Source organism: Rhinolophus hipposideros, assembly GCF_964194185.1.
Source record: "Rhinolophus hipposideros genome assembly, chromosome: 10".
Lineage (NCBI taxonomy): Eukaryota > Metazoa > Chordata > Mammalia > Chiroptera > Rhinolophidae > Rhinolophus > Rhinolophus hipposideros.
Window position 1 is genome coordinate 23,905,285 of NC_138056.1, and position 9,630 is coordinate 23,914,914.

Below are 9,630 nucleotides of genomic sequence, written 5' to 3' on the forward strand. Positions count from 1 at the left end.
CCCCACCCCCCACCCCTACCCCCACCCCCGTCACGTGGTTCTTATTTACATAAAAATGGTCGTTCCATTCTTTGTGTGTGGAACTATTACTCATCTTCCAAGATCCAGATCAAACATTCTGTCTTTTATGACATTCCCCCAACTTTCCAAAGCAAAACCAATTGCTTCCTTTTCAATTTCCCTATGGTGCTTATATGCTTATATTTAACAGTACCATATTGCATTAGAATTTGTTGTGTATCTTTTTTTTTTCCCTCACAGATCATGAGTTCCTCATAGGCAGGAGTGTATTTAATCCATCCTTGTATCTCCAGCACTTAGTGCTACGTCTAGCATGATAGTAGGCTCTAAATACATATTTATTGAATGAATAAATACACATTCTATTTTAAAAATACCCATTCAGAAATTTCATTTAGTCACTTACATAGTCCCTTCTAAACAAACCACTACAACTATCTCAATTCTAAAACTGGGGACAGGGTTTGAAAATTGATTAAATCAAAGGCAGTTTGGTTGCAAGATGAATGGAAATTCTACACTTAAGGAGTCTTTCCTCTACCCCTACCCCTATCTTCCTTCTGAGTTTATTGGCTAGGACGTAGTGATGCCTTAGAATATGTCCATGAACAGTCTCTCCCACATCTCCCAAACTTCGTCCCATCCCACTAAAAAAATCAGTATTTCAGCTGGTAGGAAGCTTAGAGTTAGACTGAATAAGTTCATCATCCTAATTTTGTTGCTGAAACTGAGGCCCAGGGCTCAGCAACTATCTTTAAGGTAATGGAGGCAATCAGTTGGGGGAGGGAGCAATGGGATTTCATCTCTACTAAGGCAGCCTTGTTTATTAGCTTGTTGGGAAATGCAGAATTTGGGATTGCCCGACTAGAAATGTAGTCAGTAAGTCCATGTATTCCAATGTTACAAACAGACCAACCATTAATTAGAAAGATCCAAGATGGTCAAGTTTGTGGTTTCACTGAGAATATCAGGGGTATGTTTATAGGAATTGAGTTGATTGAGGGGGGAGGGGGCTTAGTTCTCATTTTTCCTTTCTCTTCTGGCATGGAGGGCAACTATAAGCTCTATCTTTGCCAGTGCAGCCCTATTTTCTGTTCTGTTCGGTCAATGTCAGAAATTAAGTTAAAACATCAGAAATGAAGTTAAGTCCGACTGTCATTTTCTTAGTCTCCAAATCTTGACCCTGTCACTCATCTTTGCTCTCTCAGTTCCCTGTCATACCCCCCAGGGAGAGAGCAATGGAGTCAGAAGAGCTGCATTTAAGCTTGCTTCTTTGGAAGCCACAGCCTCACTGGGAGTTGTCACTGAAAGACAGCGATGAGAAGTTCCTCCCAGTCAGATGAAGAAGCATCTTTGATCATCAATTTTGTATGTGGAAGGAGTGGTCTGAGCTATGGATATGGATGGATTCTTGGGCTCTGGTGAATGGCTTAGCTGATCAGGCGTCTGGAGGAAGAAAGATTGAGTGATTGGAGACCAGAAGGTCTGGGAATGAAGCACAATTTAAGTATGAGCTGGAAAGATAGGGGTGTCGCCTGATCATAAAGTCTTTCATTGAGTGTATCTTTCATCTCCATGAATATATTACAGGAACTTTAGACTTCATTCTGTAGGTGATAGCTATTATCAGAATAACCAACATGTGTTGAATGCATATGTGCTAGGTCCTATGCTGAAGGTTTTACATGGATTGCCTCAAAATATCCTTAAGATGTGGGCATTAGTAATTATTATTCCCATTTTACAGGAAATTGAGCCTTAATGAAGTTAAGTAACTTCCCCAAATTATGCAGGCTAATATAAATTGATGATGGTGCAAGCAGAGCTTCAAACCATCTATGTTTAACTCCACAACCCAATAATCTTGGTTAAAGAGTTATTGCCAGGCTTCTCCATTGAAGAGTTACTGTATTTCCCTTTATAATTAATTAGTATTTTGTGGGTATGTTGAGACTGTAAATTCCTGAAGCCTCATTCTTTCACCATTGGTTTTAGATCTGTGTTAATTTCCTGTGGCGGCTGCAACAAATTATCACAAACTGGATGGCTTAAAACAACAGAAATTTACTGTGTCACAATTCTGGAGGACAGTCTGAAATCAAGATGTCTGCAGGGCTGTGTGCTTCCCCAAAAGGCTCTAGTGGAGAATTCTTCCTTTACTATTCCAGCTTCTGGTGGCATTCCTTGGTATGTGGCCACATCACTCCAATCTCTGCCTCTGTCTCACAATGCCTTCTCTCTATGTCTGTCTGCTCTTCTGTCTTTTATAAGAACACTATTCATTGGATTTAGGGCCCACCTGGGTAATCCAGGATGATCTCATCTCAAGATGTTTAATTTAATTACATCTGTAAAGACCCTTTTTTCAAATAAAGTCACATTCACATGTTCTGAGGAGTAGGACATAGACATATCTTTTGAGGGACCACCAATCAACTCACTATAGCATCCATTGATGATTCTTGCTTGAAGTGATCATTGTTATGTTTACCAATAGTGATTTTTCTAACTCCATCATTCTTCCATCATCATTAGTTATTATTCTTCTATAAGAAGGAACTTTTCCTTATTATCATCCATCTATCTGTCTATCAGTCTGTCTATCTATCTATCTATCTATCTATCTATCTATCTATCTATCTATCTATATCTCAGTATAGACTCATGGATTCTTATTTTATTCAATGGGTTTGAGCAGAAGGATTAGCTCAGCAGGTCCAGGTTGCCCAAACCTTGTACATTTCAAAGAAAAGTTTGGCCCTTGCCAGCCTCCAGTGCAATAACTTCTAAGCACTTGGAATAACCAGCCTGTTAAGAGTATCTTTGTTTACCTGAGGCCTTGGCCCACACCAAATAGGTTATGCTAACAATGTGATTTATGCTGGGGGCTTTGGACCACACAGTAGCAGCTTAATATCTGGACAAGCTGAAGAATTAAGGTCAGTTACCAGGGCAGTCAGCCATGCCTGTGTGACCAATGCCCAATAAAAGCTCTCGATACCAAAGCTCAGGTGAGCTTTCCTGGTTGACAATACTTCACATGATAATGTTTACAGGACTCTACTGGGAGAGGACAACTGCAAACTTGCATCTGGTCTCTATTATACTCTGCACTATCTGCCTTTTTCCATTCCTGATTTTAATCATATTCTTTTACTATAACAAACTGTAATTAACCATCGGTATAACAACTTCTCTGTGAGTCCTAGTAGCAAATCATTGAAAGTAAGGGTGGTCTGGGGTGGGGGGCGGGGGTCCTTGAACACAGGATTATAATCTGTTAAATAAAATAAATATTTGTTCACTTTAATGTTCAAATAGTCCCATATTTGGTCCAATATCCAAACATTAAATGACTTCAGTATACTTCCTCACAATAAGTAGCCATGAAAACCTTTTAAGCAAAGAGTGACATGATCAAAGGCATGGGAAACATTTCCTTGCCCTTCCTAATGTCCCACCCTACTCTATGTCTTCAGCCTGGATGGAACACTGAGGTATCGACATACAGAACACAGTCCCTTCATACGTTTACACACACACATACACACATACATACACCAACACCAACACCAACAATAGCAAACAACAATAACAACAACAAAAACCATTTCACTACTTGGGATAGTCCCCTTTGTTCTGGTTGTTTGTAAACACAACTTGAGATAAATATTTTCCAGAGGTTTTGCTGCTGGAGGACTGAACCTCAAGCCAAGTGTACTAGAGCATGTGTTCTCAAGCTTCCAGCTTCTCTCAGCTGCAGCCCAGGTGTAAGGCACACTCTACTGGTTTACATCCTCTCCCTTCTCTTGTTACTTCTCTGTTCCCTTTATCCCAAAGCCCTAGATAGGGTGGTGGTAAAGGAGGTTTGTTGGGAAAGATCTAGACTTCACCTAATTTTCATGCATGTTAATGTTAGCATATATATATAAATATAAACTAAATATAAACTACTATATATATATATATATATATATAAGCTACTAAGCATAAAAGCATATCATTACTTAGTATCAGATTCAGTTTTGTCACATGGAATTTTTTTAGTTTCTTAAGTTCAAGGTAAGGTGGTCTCGAACATCTTGTGAAAGTCAAAAAGCCTCTCCCAAATTTCTGCAAATTCTGAAGAAACTTGTAGTCTCTTTTTCCACATGTCTTCTGCTTCCGTGAGTGCTTTCTCTGTTTAGGGGAAAAACTGAAATTCAGTGTCTTCATAGAGTTCCACACATGAACACAGACAAAATCCACTCACAGAGAACATTCATGAAAGTAACAAAGCAATCCCTAGACTATTTATTATACCAGTTTTATTGTATTTACATATGCTCATTTTTTTTTTCATGAAACATGCCTGCTCGCTCATGACTTTAAAAAGAAACATGACATGTCGCAGCAGACCCCTCTGGTGCCCACATCACATCCCTGGCTCACCTCCCAGGCAGTTTTGACTTACTTCATGCTCACAGCATCTTACCCCAAGACTCTGTTATGTATCTTTCTTCACTCCGCTTTCTTTGACACCACTGAAGCTCCCTGAAATGCAGGGGAATTTGCATTTCCCCATTAGGAGATACCCTCAATCCTTGGAGAACGGAAGGAAGTCATTGGATAAACACAGCAGCCTCCCAGCTTCCAGGTGGGCTGTTATGGGAGGCGTTTGGCACCTTTCTCAGTGGTCCTCACGGAAGTGAGCCTTTATTACCAACAATAGCAACTTTGATAAAACGCCCTCTGGCTTGTCCTTCTGCCCTGTCTCTCGCTCTGCTCCATCATTCTTGCTGACCCCCAATTCAACTATTTACATCCAAATCATTTTCTCCAGTTGTGCTTTTGGGGAAACATCTCTTATACTGTTGTTTGTTGTAACTACTTAATTTTAGTACTGCAATTTAAGTTTTTATGTATGTCTTGTCATAAGTGGCTGTCCCCAAATCTAAGTCATTATCGAATCTTCTCCTGTCAGCTATGGAGTCGCTAAGGGGACAAGACAGAGTGAAGGAATGTTGCTAAGAATGCTAAAAGCTACATCCCAAAAACATGTTCAAGACATCAGAACTGGGACACACAATCCCAAAGAAGTTATCAATACAAGGGGTGAACCAAATGGGCTTGGGTCTTTTTTTTTTTTTAAAACACCGTGAAGCTTACATGCCCCGCAGTGTGTCATACTGATAAATGTGGAATCCTGATGCTTGCTAGCTCTCCCTTGTCCTCACCTCCAACTGCCTTAGGCACCTTGTAGAACTCTGAGGTTTCTATGATGACTTTCAAAACTTTCAAAACTACTGGGTTAGAAAAGTAGTTAGCGCCCAGTTAGAGAGTAAAACTAGGGTACAAAAATAAGAGTTGCTGACATGCAGGAAATGGGAAGGTGGCTGCTTGACTCTTGGTGCTAATCTTTTATCTATAGCAGTTTTCTCATTTCATTAAAATTCTGACAGCTCATCATCAGTTATATTGACGTGCCATAATTTACTTAACTCTTCATCTGTTGTTAGACATTTAAGTTGTTTTCAATTTTTTGCTTTCCGAAACTACTGCAATAGGCAACTTTTTGAAAATATTTAATCCCATTTTTTAATACCATATTTAATAAATACCATAAATATTTAATAAATACCATAAATACCATAAATATTTAATACCATAGGGTACATTCCTAGAAGCAAACTTTCTTTGTCATGGGGCATGAATATTACTGGGTGCTCCTTGATGGATGCTCCTTCATGTCCTTGACACATATTGTCGAATTATTCTTCAGAAAAATTGTATCAATTTCTGTTCTACCCACAGTACATGAGCGCACTGTTTTGAGAGCACCTATGTCAGCACTGAGGGCGTAGATACTTTTAGACATACATTTTTTTTATTAGATTCAGGTTAAGACATATATTGTTGAAAATAAGGTTGCAACCGTCACATCTGTGCTATTCACTTAATAGTATTGATGAGCTTAGAACCACAACTGGTCACTCTTTCCTTTACAGTTAGTTTTGCCCCAAACCCTATACCAGGCATCCTCGTGACTTGAGCCCTAAATCTACCACATTTGCTGTCAAGCTCTCTCTTTCACACACCATTCCATTCAACATTGTACTAGAGGTCGAGCCAGTGCAACAAGATGAGAAAAATAGAAATAAAAAAGTAAAACTCTCTTTATTTGTGAAAATCATAATTAGGTCATAGAAAATCCTAAGGAATCTACCAAAGAAAAATAGAACTAATAATTGAATTTATCAAGATCACAGGACATAAGGTTAATAAATAAAAATTAATTGTACTTCTATAAAGTAACAATAAACAATTGGAAAATTAATTTTTAAAAAGTTGAGATGTATTTCACAAACTTAAAAGCCACCATTTTAAAATACACGATTCAGTGGTTTTTAGTATATTCATGATTGTGCAACCATCACCACTGTCTAATTCTAGAACATTTGATTGTATTACCCCCAAAAGAAACCTCATCCATTGGCAAACACTCCCCGTTTCCCCCTCTCTATAGCCCTTGGCAACCATTAATCTACTTTCTGTCTTTATGGATTTACTTATTCTGGACATTTCATAAAAGTGGAGTCATGCAATATATGTGCCTTTTGTGTCTGACTTATTTCACTTAGCATGTTCTTAAGGTTCATTCATGTCACAGCATGTATTGGTACTTCATTTCTTTTTACAGCCAAATAATATTCCATTGTATGGATATACGACATTTTGTGTATTCATTTATAGATTGATGGACATTTGGGTATTTCCACTATTGGGTTATTATAAATAATGCTGCTATGAATATATGTGTTCAAGTTTTTGTGTGAACATATGTTTTTAATTCTCTTGGGTATAGACCTACGAGTTGGAAATTTTATATTTTAAAAATACCATTGAAATAGTGTAAAAAAACATGAAGTATTTAAGGATGAATTTTTCAAAATATATGTAACATACTGAAACCTATAAACATTGCTGAAAAAAATTTTTAAGATATCAATATGTTGAAAAATATATTATGAATTGGAGGACTCGTAATTGTTAAGAGGTTGATTCTCCTCAAACTTTTCTGTAAATTAAATGTAATCCCAGTCAAATTCCCAGAAGTATTTTTCCTTTTTAAATTTCTTTTTATTGGGGAATATTGGGGAACAGTGTGTTTCTCTAGGGCCCGTCAGCTCCAGGTTGTTGTCCTTCAATCCAGCCAAGGAAGGCACAGCTCAGCTCCAAATCCAGTCGCCGTTTTCAATCTTTAGCTGCAGGGGGTGCAGCCCACCATCCCCTGCAGGAACCGAACCAGCAACCTTGTTGTTGAGAGCTCTCACTCCAACCAACTGAGCCATCTGGCCACCCTCCCCCACAAGAAGTATTTTGGTTTAGAAATTGACAATATGTATATGGAAATGCAAAGTGCCTTGAATAGCCAAAATAATTTTAGGAAAGAATAATGTTGGAGGACTTATACTACTTCTTTTCAAGAGTTACTACAAAGCTACAGTGAGCAAAACAGTGTGGTATTGGCATAAGAATAGACAGAGATCAATGGAACAGAACAAAGAGCCTCAATCATCGATTGATTTTCAACAAAGTTCCAAGATAATTCAGATGATTTGGTTGGGGAAAGGACAGCCTTTTAAACAAATGTTGCTAAAACTGCATAGTTGAATGGGAGGAAATGAACTCTGATTCTAAGTTCATATACACACAAAAATTAGACATGTGTGAAAGCTGAAACTATAAAATGGCTAGAAGAAAACATAGAAGGAAATCTTCACAACCTGGGGCAGACAATGATTTATTGGCTAGATAAACACACAAAAAATGAACAGAAAAAAAGAACTGATAAATTGGACTCCATCAAAATGTAAGACTTCTGCTCTTTGAAAGACACTTAAAAAAATGAAAGGCAACCTGAAACTAATAAAAAAACATTTTTTTAAATAAATGAAAAGGCAAGTTAGGACCTAGAAAAAAATGTTTGCCAAATATATGTGGCAAAAGGACATATCCATAATAAAGAATCCTTGTAACTCAAAAGTAAGAAGATAAACAAATCAATTTTAAAAATGGACACAGATTTGAATAAACACTTGCTAAAAGAAGATAAGTGAATGGCTAATAAGCATATAGAAAGATACTCAATGTCATCAGTCATCAGGAAAATGCAAATTAAAACCACAATGAAATACCACTGCACACCCGCCAGAGTGGATAAAATTAAAAGACTAGTAACAGCAAGCATTGGCAGGGTTGTGGAGCCTCTGGAACCTTTATACATTCCTGTTGGTAGTGTAAAATGGTTCATCCATTTTAAAAAACAATTTGGTAGTTTCTTATAAAGTTAAATAGACACCCACCTATTACCAGCAATTCTACTCCTAGGTGTTTACCCAAAAGAACTGAAAATATACGCCCAAAGAGTTGTATATGAATGTTCATAGTAGCTTTATGTACAAATTCTTTTTTTTTTTTTTTTTTTTTTTTACTTTTACTTATTTTAAATGTGTTTTTTCAGAACTCATCAGCTCCAAGTCCTGTAGTTGTTTCAATCTAGTTGTGGAGAACACAGTGGCCCATGTGGGGATCAACCAGGCAACCTTGTTGTTAAGAGCACTGTGCTCTAACCAACTGAGCTAACCGGCCGCCCTACAAATTCTTATGAAGAGGTGATAAATTTTGTTGTATCAGTACAATGAAATACCATTCAGCAGTAAATAGGAACACACTACTGACATATGCAAAAATATTGTGCTGAGTGAAAGAAAGAAACGACTAAAGAGTACATGTCATATGATTTGATTTATATAAAGTTCTAGCACAGGCAAAACTAATCTATAGTGACAGAAAGTGGATCGATGGTAGCCTGAGGCTAGAGAGTCAGGAAATTGACAGTAAAGGGACAGATGGGAACTTTCTGCAGGTGAAATGATTGTTATATGGGTATCTACATTTGCTAAAACTCACGGAACTGCTCCCTGAAGATGGCTTCATTTTATGGCATCTAAATTATACACCAATAAAGTTGTTATAAATGAAAACAATCAGAACACAAAGTGCTCTTGGAAATTAAAAACAGAATAATCTTAAATTAAAATTGAATAGAGTTGGAAGTTACAGTGTAAAAATTATACAGAATGTAGAATAGATGGAGAAAGAAATGGAAAATAGTGGATCAATCCAGAAGCCCAATATTCAACCATTAGGAATCACACAAAAAGTGGAGAAAACAAAGGAGAAGAAACTAGCAAAAAAATTATACAACGAGATGTTCTAGAATTGAGAGGTACAGATCTTCATATTCAAAGAAGGCACTGGATGCCATGAACAATAAACTTGTACCAAGGCCCAGACTGTTCCAACCCCCAGCTTCCCCGTTTTAAAGGCCAGTTCGAGGCAAGTTTTTGTGACTTTCAAGTAGACCTTTTAGAACCTGCTTCCTAATCTATTTACCAGTGAACCCTACATCATTTCTTCTGGTCCCGGAGTGAGAAAAATATGCTTCGAGTTAGCAGTGAACTTCAGACAATACTGCACTAACTTTGTAAGGGTGTTCCTAATCACCCCACCTCCCAAATCTCTATGGTTCTAATCCCCAAAGTTCTCCTTCTTGCCCGAGTTAGT